General features: G+C 45.2%; 1 protein-coding gene across 1 annotated transcript in view; it reads left to right on the top strand.

Moving 5' to 3' along the window:
* NUDCD1 (NudC domain containing 1) overlaps nt 1-14,227 on the top strand; it is a 373,385-nt gene that overhangs the window by 776 nt on the left and 358,382 nt on the right. The gene's annotated exons all lie outside the window — the stretch shown is intronic.

Raw genomic sequence — 14,227 nt, forward strand, 5'->3', positions numbered from 1 at the left:
GCTTACTTGACGCTACGAGAGGAGGGTTAAAAAAAAAAGAAAACAACTTCGCATGATTGTGGCACTGCCAGGACATTAGTTTGTGCTCAGTAGCCTACGTGGCGACAAATGCCTCATGGATGCAAGGTAGTAACTTGAAACAATAGTGGAGTATCTGTAGGAATGAGTTTGGGGTGAACAAGCCTCCGCTTGCGTTTTTAAATATGTGTTGGGTAGTGTAGTGAAATATGGGTTTGCAGAGCAACAGCAAAACTAGAGATGAGCGCAATCCTCAAAATATAACTTGAGCAGTACTCCGTGCCGATATCGGCAACCCTCCCCGCTTAGCAGTAATTGGATGTGCTGCAATAACTAATCAGTCTACACCAGTTTTTTGGTAAAAGTTTGCTGCAGGCTTCGTACATAAAGTATGCCAACGTGGTGGGTTAACCTGGGGATGATCCAAGGGCAGGCAATGGTGAGTAACATGAGCCGACCGTCTGCCTGATGAGCCAAACAGCACCTTGGCCAACCCAATTGATGCTACCCTTTTCTGAAGAGATCTCCCTTAATTACTGTGGATCGCCAGTCCATGACTTTACTCCGGCATTTTTAGGGGCGGAGCGTTGCAAGGCAAGCCCCCAGTTGCTCAGACTTACAACTGCCCAATGGCCTAGCATAATGCTGACGTTTTCATCCAGGGATCTGCCATAAAGACTCCTGGAGTTTTAGGGCACCCCTGTTGTGCTCCTGAAGAGAGTACCCCTATGTACCAATCGGCCTCCGGATCGCCCTGTAACTCCGCCTGCAACACAAATAATACATTAAATCGTTCAATTCCATTTCCCCTCCATCCCGCTGGCACACAGGGTATGCGGTTGAGAGGGTGACTGCCTGTCCATCGGGGAACAAAGAGGATGGCCAGTGGGTGGTGGCAGGTATAAATGTCTGGCCCTAGCCCACTGAGCGCAGGAAATGATGCTACAGAGGCGCCGGACTTTGGGGAGTCCTGTGGGGTTGCAGAGATTGGTGCGCGTAGATGTTCCTGAAGGCTGCACTAAGGTGGCTGCCATCTTAAGGGGCTCACTGCTGGGAGCCACAGTTTGTAAACACAACAGATTTGGGAGGAAACTATTAATTTACTAGCCTTAGGGCAAACATATTGGTTTGCATAGGAAAACAAGTAAGCAGCAACTCTGCATTGTCATAGTGGGCACTGATGAACTTGTCCTAATTCTAAATTGTATGCATGCCAATGCTTACGATTTAAGTTGGAAATTATGGATTATTTTTTTTAAAACAAACCGATTTATTTGATCTTTTTCTCCACTTCAAATGCCAATTTCAGTGCACTTTAATGAGCCTAAAGGACTGTTGTTGGGCAGCAGGTCAAGGCGTTAGCCGGTACCAGCCGTCAGGGAGCGGACGGACATAGGTGCTTCCTTGTGGCGTGCCTTCTGAGGAATGTGTGACTACGATGGCCACCACCCCTCCTGTGACCGAGTCTCTGGTATCCCCTAAAGTCTAGGGTGCATGATGATTTGTGCATAAGAGTATTCCAGGTAGGATTCACTTGGGTACACTTTAGGTGTACTCCCCCACATTGTCACGTAGGGATATTGGGGACATCTGATAATGTTTCTGTAGGGATCCAGCGGCCCTGACGAATGCCCCAGACATTTTTGGTTCTTGGCATGGGCAGAAACATGTTGGCTTATTGCAAGATGGATTCGAGACATTACTCTCTTTAGGTTCCATCATCGTTTTTAACGTATCTCAGGTTCTCACTAATAAAGGTGATAAGTGAGGTACCTGAAGGTATTTTTAATTAAACTGGATCCCTCGTTTGTCCTGTAAGTTTTATGTAAGAACTCCATCCTTTTGCCAAGCCTTCACTGAGGATTATTCCTCCCTGGTAGCACCATCTTACCAGGGTGGAGAGAGGAATGCCTGTGATGACGCATGACACGATATTGTGTGAGAGGCATCCACTAGGGATGGCCTTCTAGACCTACTTAGACCATACACTATTTACAGCATTTAGTTTTCCATATCCAACCACAGTTTCTTTGTTTGTTGTATTGATATAGGCAACCTACTTCTTTTCTGCTCTACCAGGCTTTAGCTGGACCCAGGGTCACGGTGCTGATTTTATAAGTGGCGCACAGAAGTGTGTGTATTAAGGTTATGCCATCAGCAGAGTGTTGAAAGAAAGTAATCCAATTAAGTTACACAGTTTATTAGCAGTAGCACAGCATAGCGTCCGACACATAGAACAGCTCCAGTTCAACTGTAGTGCAGCCAGAGATTCTAAGATCAGCATTCACTTGGTATCCAGAATGTACTGCAAAACAAAACACCGCATGTGCTAGGAACATATGCTAATTTATGCTAATAAAAATAACATTGTAACACGCCTTACCCATTACAAAAGGCTTAATAAAAGGAATAGAAAATAAAAGCGTCAAAACTGAAAGGAAAACTAAGTAGAAAATAACCTTACTCATGAGGGAAAAAAAGTAAGCATACCCTTCCATAGCGTAGTGAGGCACTGTACTTTAACTGGTGTTGACATCACAGTAAATATGTTGTGTCCTCATGTCAAAGTTCTCCAGGAAATCATTGTGCCTTTTCTCTGTGTCCTCACTTTTGTTCCAGTCCTTGTCGCTCAAACCTCCACCAGTGCACTTTGCAACCCTCTTCACATTCCACACTTTACCATCTTGTGTAACTAAACAGTTAGTAAATACCTTCATGACCTTGACAAACCTTTATTTACTAATTTAGGTTTGAGAATCATCAGCCAGTGACCAACCTTAATTTCATGAGACTTAACCTTCCACTTGGCATCATACCATTCCTTGGATTTACCCCGTTTCCTCCTCCACTATTTCAGCAATGTCCGTCACATTACACTCTTCCTCTCTACTTCTCCACTTCTCTTTAAACCACCAAGGACACAGGCTAGAAGCAGGATATTTGCCTTTTAACAATTTGAATGGACTGGCTTCAGTGGTGGTATGGGGAGTTATGCGTTACAACCACAACCTTCCTCTCAAAATGTTTTTCCAATCTCTGCCCTGACGATGTGCAACTATTACATATTCCTTCAACATGCAGTTGAACCTTTCCACTTGACTATTTTCATGTGGTTCGTATAAGACAGTAGCTATATGTTTAACATTGCAATGCTTGAGAAAAGACTCCATTTCTACACTAGTGAGTTGAACTCCATTGTCAGTGACCAGTACCCATCGGCATCCTTCACAGGCAAATACTTCCTTGAAAAATTCGACCACTGCCGCTGTGGTAGCCTGTGACACAAATTTAACCTCTGGCCATTTTGAATGGTACTCAATTAAGACTAAAGCAAACCTAGCATCCATAGGTAGAAAATTGAAGGGTCCGGATATGTCAAATTCCACTTATTGCCCTGGCAAATCGGGCCACACACAACTTTTCATAAGCGATGTACTAATCCTCAATATCTTTTCACTTCCAGCATACACTTCAAACACTCTCACAGTGTTATCAATCTTCGTATCCATTCCTGCCTAGCAAAAAATGAATGCGAACAAGGCACTTCAAGGCAGACATCCCGGATGTCCCTTGTAATTCAATTTAAGATTAATTTCAAGCACTCCCATGGACAGGTCACACTCCCTGTCACTCCTCCACAAACCGAACAAAGAAATTGCCCTCAACCACCAGTTCCTTCGCTACCTTATACATGGGTATGTGGTAAATATTTTAATATTACATTGTCTTAGAATTTCTATATCAATAAAATACTTTAAATTAAGTAAAGAGAGGAGTCCATGGTATATGGTGAGGTGTGGCTCACTGGTTAGAGGCGGCAGACCTGTAAGCAGAGAACAGCCCGGGACCAGGGTTCAATTCCCAACGCGGCAGGGTCTTGGACCAGGGTCAACGGACTCGATAATTCTCGCCTCAGTGCCTACTCTAACCAGGGAACACACTTGGTAACTCTGGGCATTAAGCTTGCCTCATCTCTACAACGGCCCCCCACAGACGCCGGGGATGCCTGGTTTCACCCTGGAGATACCCAGAAAGGGACCATCCCACAGGGAAAACCAGGACGGGTTCCCCAGCGGTCTACAGCGCCAGGACACTCGGGTAGAGTAACAGTGCGCTTTACAAGTATCCCACATTTACATTTACATTCGAGTAAAGAAGGGTTTATTCAATAACTCGAGTTAAGGGAGAGCTCCAGCACCAAGCGGGTACAGGAGTGGTCTGATGTTTTATTCATACAGCAGGTTATTTATACAGTTCAGGCAGTAGGCAGAAAGAAGAAGAAGAATAAGGAAGTGACAAACAGTAATTACCAAAGGGATGTGTCAAGGTATGGGCGTCTCTTGTGTCTCGTGAGAGTGCATGTAGTGTGTCGAAATGTGCTCCCTTCAGTTGAGGGTCCTTCCTCAGGGTCGAAATGCTCTTTTCAGTTGAAGGCCCTTTCTCACCCGGGGATTATTTCTGGCTTAGAGTCAAAGAACAGGAACGGTCTCTTAAAACAGGAACTATCTTGTTGGTTTCTCGGAATTGACAGAGCCACAAGAATGTGTGGTCAATGAACAGAGGGGCCAGGTGCAGGGTGTCTTGCTCGTGGGTTTGGAGACAAAATAGATGACACACGAAAAACGAAAAGGGTACTGTCTGAATCAAAATGGCGGACAGGCGGAGAAGGGAAACGATGGGGCACAATTTCCAATTTTATTTCCTCATTCCCTCCTTGCCCCAGAGTGTACCTGTATCTATATCTCAATTTGCATGAGATTGTCTATGCATTCCTGTAGCATAATGGTCTCGTTTTCTTTCTGCTGGATATGTGGTTTTGGAATGCAGCTTGCGGCGCATAGCCCGCACTGGGCAGGGCCACATTGGATGCAAAGGCAGCATCCAGTTATTACCAGGAATATTATGCCTGCTGCTGACAGTAGTTTCCATCCCCAGGATGATAATATTGTCCAAAACCAGTCAGACAATGTCCAAGTGCCAGGTTCTTGATGTAGGCTGGCGGCTATCGTGTGTAATTTTGTTATAGCTGTATATACAGATGGAGAGTTATCAGGGATGAAAATACAGCAGCTAGAGCCGATAATTCTACAGGCTCCGCCTCTGTCAGCCAGGATGACGTCAAGGACAAGACGGTTTTGGAGGGCAACCAATCTTATGGCAGACTGTTCCTGGGTCAAGTTCCCCAAGGCAGACGCCGTCTGATTTACAACAGCCTCCAAGGTCCTTGTCAACTTGCGTATGAGCTTGCTGTTCAGTACAGGGCCAATAAAGAAAAAGAATCCTTTGTTGAAGTCTGTATACTGGTCTAAGGTAGTTTCCGTGTGATTAATCCCTGAGATATCGATCATTCTCTTATGTCTAACATGGGGCACTAGGAGGTCTCGGTGGTAAGTGGATGGGGCCACAAAGACAGGAGGTAGCAGAAATGCTATATAGCACGCCCCCCCTCCAGTTCAAGGGCAGCCGCTCATAGGCAGTTTGCCCGCAGATGAAATAAGTATGGCGGGATGCTAGAAATGATGATTTTCCCCTGTCTTCAAAACTCACAGTGGTATGGCAGTTACTGTGTCCTAATGGGACAGAGCCATTTTTCCGGACGCACAGGTGCCCCTTTACTGTTGAGACAGAGATAGAGGGGGTCCAGCATTCTTTTTAGGTTTGGTATTTAATATCCTGTAGGACATGCTCACATTCCCCTGTTTGTATCCTTTGCTTTCTAGGACCGTACCTGTCGCCTGAGGATCTCCATCCTCATTTGGGTAGCAGACAGCATAAAGGACCTTATTTAAGTCCCCCCAAGGCCACCCATTCTTGCATGACCTATTTCCATCAGGGCAGGAGGTGGGGGTAGTCCTGTCGGCTGTTATTAGGGCGAACCAGGCCTCGCAAGTTCCATTGTAAGAAAACGGGAAGGGGAAGAGAGGCATTCCTCCCTCCTTTTGATGAGGTGGGAGGCGGCCACATATCCAACAGTCTGTGATATTCCTGACCTGATGCGTATAGTGTAGCATCTGTATAAAGGTATTGTTTCGGAGAGCTAGCCTATGAGCTTGTTCATGAGGGGGCAAGTCGAGGTACGTGTGCTCTTGGGTGGTGTTAGGTGCAGGAGAGGAATGTGGTGCTGGTGGGAAAGCAATGTGGAGGGCCCCTCCAAGACACGTCACGATTGTCATCAGGAAAAACGGTATGATCAAACATATGATAGGTCCGCTATGAAACTTCTTAACATTCTTCTTTAGGCGCCTCATTTTCTCTTTTTCCCACATAGTCAAAGTGTCTGAGTCTGCCCCCATGCTCCAACCGCTTCACCACAAGACCTGTGTCCGTGGGCTTAATCAGCCAGAACCCGGGTGGCGGACCTCAGTTTTGATTTATATTCTTGTTGTGGGGTCTGTTCCAAGGGCAATGAGGATTGTTCAGTCACAGTGTCACTGGATTTGGCGATCTCGCTGGCAAAAGAGTCTATTTCTCCAAAGTATTTTTTACAGTGGCTGGCATGTAGCCAGCCTTTTCGGCCCTCGATTTTGACGTCAGTCCGCGTAGTCAAAAGGACCAACTTCGGCTCCTTCCACCTGGGCTGGAGGGGATCCGTCCTGTCGAAGTTCCTGACTGAGACCCAGTCTCCGGGTCGGATGGTATGTTCTTCCGGGTTGGTTTTGTCTGGGAAGGCTGCAGCCACCTGTGAACGACAAGAATGGAGTGCAGACATCAAGGAAGCCAGGTAATCGGACAATATTCTGCTATCTACATCAGTAATAGATTTTGGTCTAGGGACTCCTCACATGTTTGGTGGCCTGCCAAAAATCATCTTGAATGGTGCTAATCCTATTCGGGAGTGTGGTACCATTCGCATATAGAACAGGGCTACTGGTAAGGCAGTCATCCAATCTACGCCCTTTTCTGCTGTAATTTTGGCTAACTTAGTTTTAAGGGTTTGATTGTGTCTTTCTACCAATCCTGCTGCCTGGGGGTGTCTCACGCAATGAAATTTCCAAGTGTATCCTAATAGTAGGGAGACATGTTTCATTAGCTCGGAAGAGAAAGGTTGGCCATTGTCTGAATATATGACTCTTGGCAACCCATATCGTGGGAAGTACTCTCTTACTAGAACCTTAGCAGTCGTTGTGGCGGTATAGTCAGGGACGGGATAGGCTTCAGTCCACCTTGTTAATGCACACACCACCACCAGTACATACTTGTAACCTCTACATCTCTCCATCTGAATATAGTCCATCTGGAGAGCTTCAAATGGATGGTCAGGGGGTTGGAATCCACCCTGCTCCACCTTTGTGCCTTTACCTGGGTTGAACTGGTTACAAATCATGCATGTTTTTACTTTTTGTTTGGCTGCAGCTCTCAAATGTTTGTTATGCCATATGTTCTGTATGCTATCTAACATTGCCTTTTCTCCCAGATGCGCTGGTCCATGTATAGTGTTTATTATAACTTGAACCATAGCATCCGGTAGTAGCCATACTGCTCTCTCAGGTGTCATCCAACCCTGGTCTGTAAGGACCCCTCCTTTTTCCTTCCATTCTAGCAGTTCCTGTGGTTTGGTGTGACTTTGGACATCCTGGATGTCAGAAAAGGGGTCTCGTATTGCGTAGTGTCGGTGTAGTGTATTCAATTCTGTGTTCGCCGCCAGTTTGGCTGCATTGTCTGCGAAATCATTTCCTTTCGATATTTCATCTGTTCTGTTTGTGTGTGCTTTACATTTCAGCACCGCTATTTTTGTTGGTAACTGGCTAGCCTCCAAGAGGGCAGTTATGAGGGCAGCATGTTGTATTTTGGACCCATGTGATGTGAGAAATCCCCTCTCCCTCCATAATGTGCCGAAATTGTGTACAACCCCGAAAGCTTATTGAGAGTCAGTGTAGATGTTAACTGATTTTCCTTTTGCCAAGTGACATGCTCGTGTTAGTGCTACTAGTTCGGCTGCTTGTGCTGACAGTATCTATATATTGTGTGCTTCCAAAGTGTTTATACCATTTGTGACGGCATAAGCTGCTGCCAATTCTCCAGTGGGGAGTCTCATGCAAGACCCATCAACAAAGAGTGTAATTTCTGCCTCAGAAAGGGGTGTATCTTGTAAATCTGGTCTGGGTTTGGTCACTAAATCAATTGTATCAATACAATCGTGAAGTTGTTCAGCAGAAGAGGTAAGTGGCAACAGTGTTGCTGGGTTTAAAATGTTGCATCGTCGGATCTCAATGTGTGGCTGAAAAAGTGTCATCTCGTATCCTGTGAGTCTGGCTATTGTCAGATGTTGTGTTTGCGTTCTGTTTAGGAGAAGTTCCAGCATGTGGAACCTGGACTAACAGATGGTGTCCTAGTACGATAGTGTCACTTTGTCTAATGGCTTGTGCTGTGGCAGCCACTGATTTGAGGCATGCAGGGAATGCTTGGGCCACCGGATCTAATGTGCTGGAAAAATAACCACATGGTCTATGCCTGTCTGCCTGAAGTTGGGTCAGGACCGACAGGGCTGTACCTGAGCTTTCTGTTACAAATAAGGTAACGTCTTTGGTGTAATCAGGTGTTGCCAACACTGGGGCTTGACACATAGCCTTTTTAAGAGACTGAAAAGCTTGTGTGTGTTCATCCGTCCAGGGTAATTTTGGGGTAGCGCCAGCTTCAAGTGTTGTCAGCTGCACCAATGGTTTAGCAATGAGGGCAAATTGCGGGATCCACTGTCTACAATATGAGGTAAGACCAACAAAGGCTCGGACTTGTTTCTGTGTTGTTGGTTGTGGCATTTGTTGTATAAGTTGGATGCGTTCCTGTGTAAGCTGCCTACCCTCCTTTGACAGCAAGTGCCCTAAGTATGCCACTTGCTGCAAACCAAATTGGAGCTTACCAGGGGAAACTTTATGGCCATTCTCCGCTAAGAATTTTAGTACCAGCAATGATGCTTCAGCGCAGGCTGGGTCAGATCTGGCCGTAATGAGGATGTCATCCACATACTGCAACAATGCAGTGTCAGGGGGCATTTCAATAGTATCCAATTGTCTTTTTAACGCTTGGCTATACACACTTGGACTTTCGGTGAAACCTTGGGGAGCTCTTGTAAATTGGAAGCTTCGTCCTTGTAGGGAGAAGCCGAAAAGGTATTGGCTGTCTGGGTGAATGGGTATACTGAAAAATGCGTTTTTTAAGTCAATTACAGTAAAGTGTGTCGCTTCTGCATCTATGGCTGTGAGTAACGTGGAGATGTCTGGGACCACGGGGTGTTGGGGAATGACACATTTATTAAGTTCTCTCAAATCCACCACTAGTCTATAGACAGGGGGTGTTCCCAGTTCCACTTTTTTATGAACTGCTAAAACTGGGAAATTACAAATATTAGAAACTGTTTCTTTAACCACACCTGACCGTATTAGATCCTGAATAATTAACATTAATGCTTGTTCAGCTTGAGGTGGAATTTTGTATTGTCTAATGCGTGGCAGTTGCGCTCCCTCTTTCAATGTAACCTTGTGAGGTGTTATTTCCATACACCCTACTGTGGTGGAGTCAGTGGCCCAAAGGGTGAGTGGCAAATCTTTCAAACGTTCGTCTAATTCTCTACTGGTGTAGTGACCTTTAAAATCTCATAGGAATAATCTAACATCCTTAGGTGAGCTAACAATAACAGCTCCTAATTCTTTCAATGTCTTGATACCAAGTACATTTTCTGGACATGATTTTGTCAATATAAGCTCTGTAGTTGTCGTGAGGGGACCAACCTGTAAGGGCAGTGGTTTTGACGTGACGTTTGTCACAGGCTGTCCGGAGAAACCCAGAGAAATACTTTTTGAACCCGAGAGAGGAGCCTCTGGGACCTCTTGATGGCTTATTGTTGTTTTACTGACCCCAGTGTCTAGTAGAAACTTTCTATCCTCCCCAAGAAGTCGGGCCTCTACAAATGGACCTTTCTGATCTACTGGGATGGGGATTAGGGGCAGTTTGTCATCTTCTCTCCCTGGGCAACATCATGAAAAATCTGGGTAGTACTCAGTATAGTCATCATCTCCAATGTACATTTGGGTCATTTGTGCTGTCGGTGGAGCTGGAGGTGCTGTAGTGCCTTGTGGGGCATTCTGTTTTGGCTGATATGGACGGGGCTGTGTTTTACCAGTGGCCAAATTGTGTTTTAAGACAGGACAGTCTTTAACGAAGTGTCCCGACTTTTTGCAATAATTGCAAGTACTCTTCGTGTTTGTCTGGCTACCTGGTTTCTGTTGGAGCTGGGGTGCAGTCTGGGCCACTAATGCTTTCATCTTTGTGTCTTTCATGCGCTTCTTATCATTTTCTTCTTCATCCCTAATGCGGTTTTGATGGTATTGTAGCATTTGTAACACCTGTGGCGGTGTATGGGCTTGCCAGGTACTCTCTACCTTCAGTACTCTTTCCCTTATAGCTGGCAAGGCATTGTCTACTAATTTGGAAACAAACAGATGCGGGTAAGCTTCGCTTGTCGGTGTAAGACCGCTATTTACCGCAAAACACTTTTCAAGTCTCGTATAATAATCTCCTATGTCTTCACCATGTTTCTGTTTGCAGGAGGAAATGGCATCCCAGTCCTCCTTTTTCACTGTCAATAACTGTGGTGACACCTTCAAAATAGTGCCAGGGAGTGCCTTTAGTTTGTCTCCTATACCTTGACCTGCTACCCTAGTATTTTCATCATTCTGAAGTTCGGTCCATCTAATGTGTTCGCCCGCCACCTCCCAATCTTTCCCTCGTAGTTTGTCATATATACCAGAGGGCAACAATAATTTCAGAATTACTGTGATATCAGAAAGAGTATATGTTCCCATCATTAGTACGTCTCCTAATTCTTTGAAAAATCCAGCAGGGTCTTTTGAGTGAGGGGGAACCATCTCTTTCATTCTTAGTAATTAGAGTTTTGTCAAGGGTACATAAATAAAGACGCGTTGTAACGCGCCATTTGCGTCAGCTCCGGGGTGAACCTCCCTCATGGGAAAGTGGCGTGTTTGAGGAAGTTTATTAACCGGTCCACAAGTTTCAGTGAAAAGTCTATATTCAACCGCTTTCTGATATTCCTGTCTAAAATCTATGAATCTGTTAAGAAAAACTGAACCATTGTGGAGGAACATGTTATCAGCGCAGTCAGACAAAAAATCTTCTAGTCTTGGATCATGTTTTAAGAAAGTGTCATTGAGAGTGATGAGATGCTGTACCATGTAGAGACTCGCTAATCTTTGATATGGGCGTGGTAAGGCTAGAAAGAGTTGGGCTATGAGATCATTGTCATATATCTTATATTGAGAGACCAATAGGGTCGCAGTTCTGGCTATTTCCTTCTCCTCCGATGTAAGCGGAGGTTCCTGGTCTAGCCAGTCGTTTAATGCTACTACCGTGGCTTGAAACAGGTCATCTGGAGACGGCCCCTCTGGATGGCCCTGGAGGCATGGGCGGGGTGTGGGTTGTGACGTGGAAATGGAGTGTCTTACTGGTAGAGCCTTTACAACCGGTGGTGTTATGTTTTCCTCACTTCTGTTCTCTTCTTCCTCGGCCTGTGCATTTTGCCAAGTACGTGTCACCTTACGGGTGAACCTATCCAGTGCGGCGTTTACCAAACATACATCGGTATGGTCAGAAGTTGAGTCCAATAACTCATAAAATGACGTGGGTACATCTTTTACTCCCACTTGTAAGTGTTTAATAAAACAACAAATAAGGAACTTATACATGTGTACCTTGATAGCGTAAAGTCTGCTTTTGGTTAATCTGTTAACAGCTTTAGAGTCTTCCCCGGTACGGAGAAACTCAGAAGCTGCCTCAAGGAGTGGGCTTATAGCAGGTAAACCCTTAATCTCTATCCATGAATCGTGAAGTATTTTTGTTATTCGCCTCTCCAGTGGTACTTGAGGCCGGATCATAGGGGCACTCGAGAATCGTGTCCCCTGTGGCTAGCCTCTCTGCACCTTCGTTACTTCCAGGTCGTGGTTGGACTTGTTCGGTATTCAAGGGCTGTTGTGGAGGTGCCTGAACTATTGGGGTATCATATGGAGGCGGGGTGTCCAAGAGGAAAGTGGTGAAAGTATCCTCTGGAAATTGGGCAGTGGGTTGTGGCTTAGGTGGGACGGTCTCCCTCTGCGAGGAAGTATTGGGTAATACGGGATAGAGACCGGTGGAAACGGCTAGTTGTTCCCTATTATTCCTTTCGTTTTTCTAGTTCTCGTCCTATTTCTTGTAATCGTTCATTCCGGACCTGTTCTGACATTCTCTTACTCTTTTCGACTTTGTTCAATGCTTTCACCTGCCTCCTATGGGCTTCTTTTCTCCATAGTTCGACCGCGTCAATTTGTGACTGTCGGACCTTTCTTTTCCACAACTGTTCTTCTAGTTTCAGTACACATTCCATGTCAAAAGTCCCTGCCTCGGGCCACCTATATTTATATTCGAAATCTTTAGTGTAATCTACCCATAAATCACAAAATACAATTGCACCAATGCCATGTTTTGTATACATGAAATGTCCTGGAGTATCCCGAGGAGGGAGGGGAATCTCCTTCTCGAGAATACTTTTTCTAGTTCCCATCTTACGTATTTTCGAAAAAATAGGCATGATGGCAGACTTTCTATTAAAAATAGAAATGAGAAACAACAAAACATATATCTTTACCGTACCCACAAAAGTTGTGGGTCCGTCTTTATACTTTCAGCAGTACTCACCGAGAAGCAAACTAGAAGGCCTGTTGATCTTGAAATGCGCGCAGCTTCTGAAACGGGGCTCACAAGACCTCGGACTCGTCTTCTTCACGGGTTGGGCTCTGGGTCTGGACGTTCCGCAATCTTCCTCACCGCCTCGTGTGGATGACGGGCCGCAGTCGGTCCCCCCTTCGTCTCGAGGGAGTTAGCAGGAATTCCCCACGTCTGTGCACTTTGAAGTCCGTCGAAGGTCAGGAGGAGGCAGTACCGGGTCCGACATCGCCGGCGCGTGGGGGAGAGGGAATGTCCCTGTTCGGGCGCCAGAATTGTGGTAAATAATTTAATATTACCTTGTCTTAGAATTTCTATATCAATAAAATACTTTAAATTAAGTAAAGAGAGGAGTCCGAGGTATTCGAGTAAAGAAGGGTTTATTCAATAACTCGAGTTAAGGGAGAGCTCCTGCACCAAGCGGGTATATGAGTGGTCTGCTGTTTTATTCATACAGCAGGTTATTTATACAGTTCAGGCAGTAGGCAAAAAGAAGAAGAAGAAGAAGGAAGTGACAAACAGTAATTACCAAACAGATGTGTCAAGGTATGGGCGTCTCTTGTGTCTCGTGAGAGTGCATGTAGTGTGTCGAAATGTGCTCCCTTCAGTTGAGGGTCCTTCCTCCGTGTCAAAATGCTCTTTTCAGTTGAAGGCCCTTTCTCAACCGGGGATTATTTCTGGCTTAGAGTCAAAGAACAGGAACGGTCTCTTAAAACAGGAACTATCTTGTTGGTTTCTCGGAATTGACAGAGCCACAAGAATGTTTGGTCAATGAACAGAGGGGCCAGGTGCAGGGTGTCTTGCTCGTGGGTTTGTAGACAAAATGGATGACACACGAAAAACGAAAAGGGTACTGTCTGAATCAAAATGGCGGACAGGCGGAGAAGGGAAACGATGGGGCACAATTTCCAATTTTATTTCCTCAGGTAAGCACTCTTGTTTTATTTTGCTCCTCCCAGGGCACCCTTCCAAAACACCCTTATTGGTGGCTGGCATATTTCATCCGATAACTCACACTCTCCCCAAAACTCTTCTGAAATCTCTTCAAATTTATTAGTAGCTACATCTTTAACCCCTTCAGTGCTGCGCAAATTCCTCTGCGGTGCTGAAGGTTCTAAAGAACCTATGGGCTCATGACGGAACGGTTCCGTCATGAGCACAGGCCAACCGACGCTCATGACGGAACCGTTCCGTCATGAGCACCGAAGGGGTTAATAGTAGTTTGGGAAACATGGTCCTTGTTAGAGGATTTGATAAGAAACCAATAAATATAGACTCGAATCTGTACTGTATTGCTACTGTCAAGCCGGACATTCAGATTTAATAATTCTTAATTTTCACGATGAAGCTCAGCAAAAGATAAAGTGGGACATAGTCCTGCATCTAGAGCATCAAAGTGAACTCAAAATAAAAGTGAACAACAAAAAATAACAATAGTAACAACGAAAAAAAATAAAATCAGGCAAGAAAACAGGTCTGTTTTGTAAATGTGAAGGGTTAA

Source organism: Lissotriton helveticus, chromosome 4_1 (assembly GCF_964261635.1).
Source record: "Lissotriton helveticus chromosome 4_1, aLisHel1.1, whole genome shotgun sequence".
NCBI lineage: Eukaryota > Metazoa > Chordata > Amphibia > Caudata > Salamandridae > Lissotriton > Lissotriton helveticus.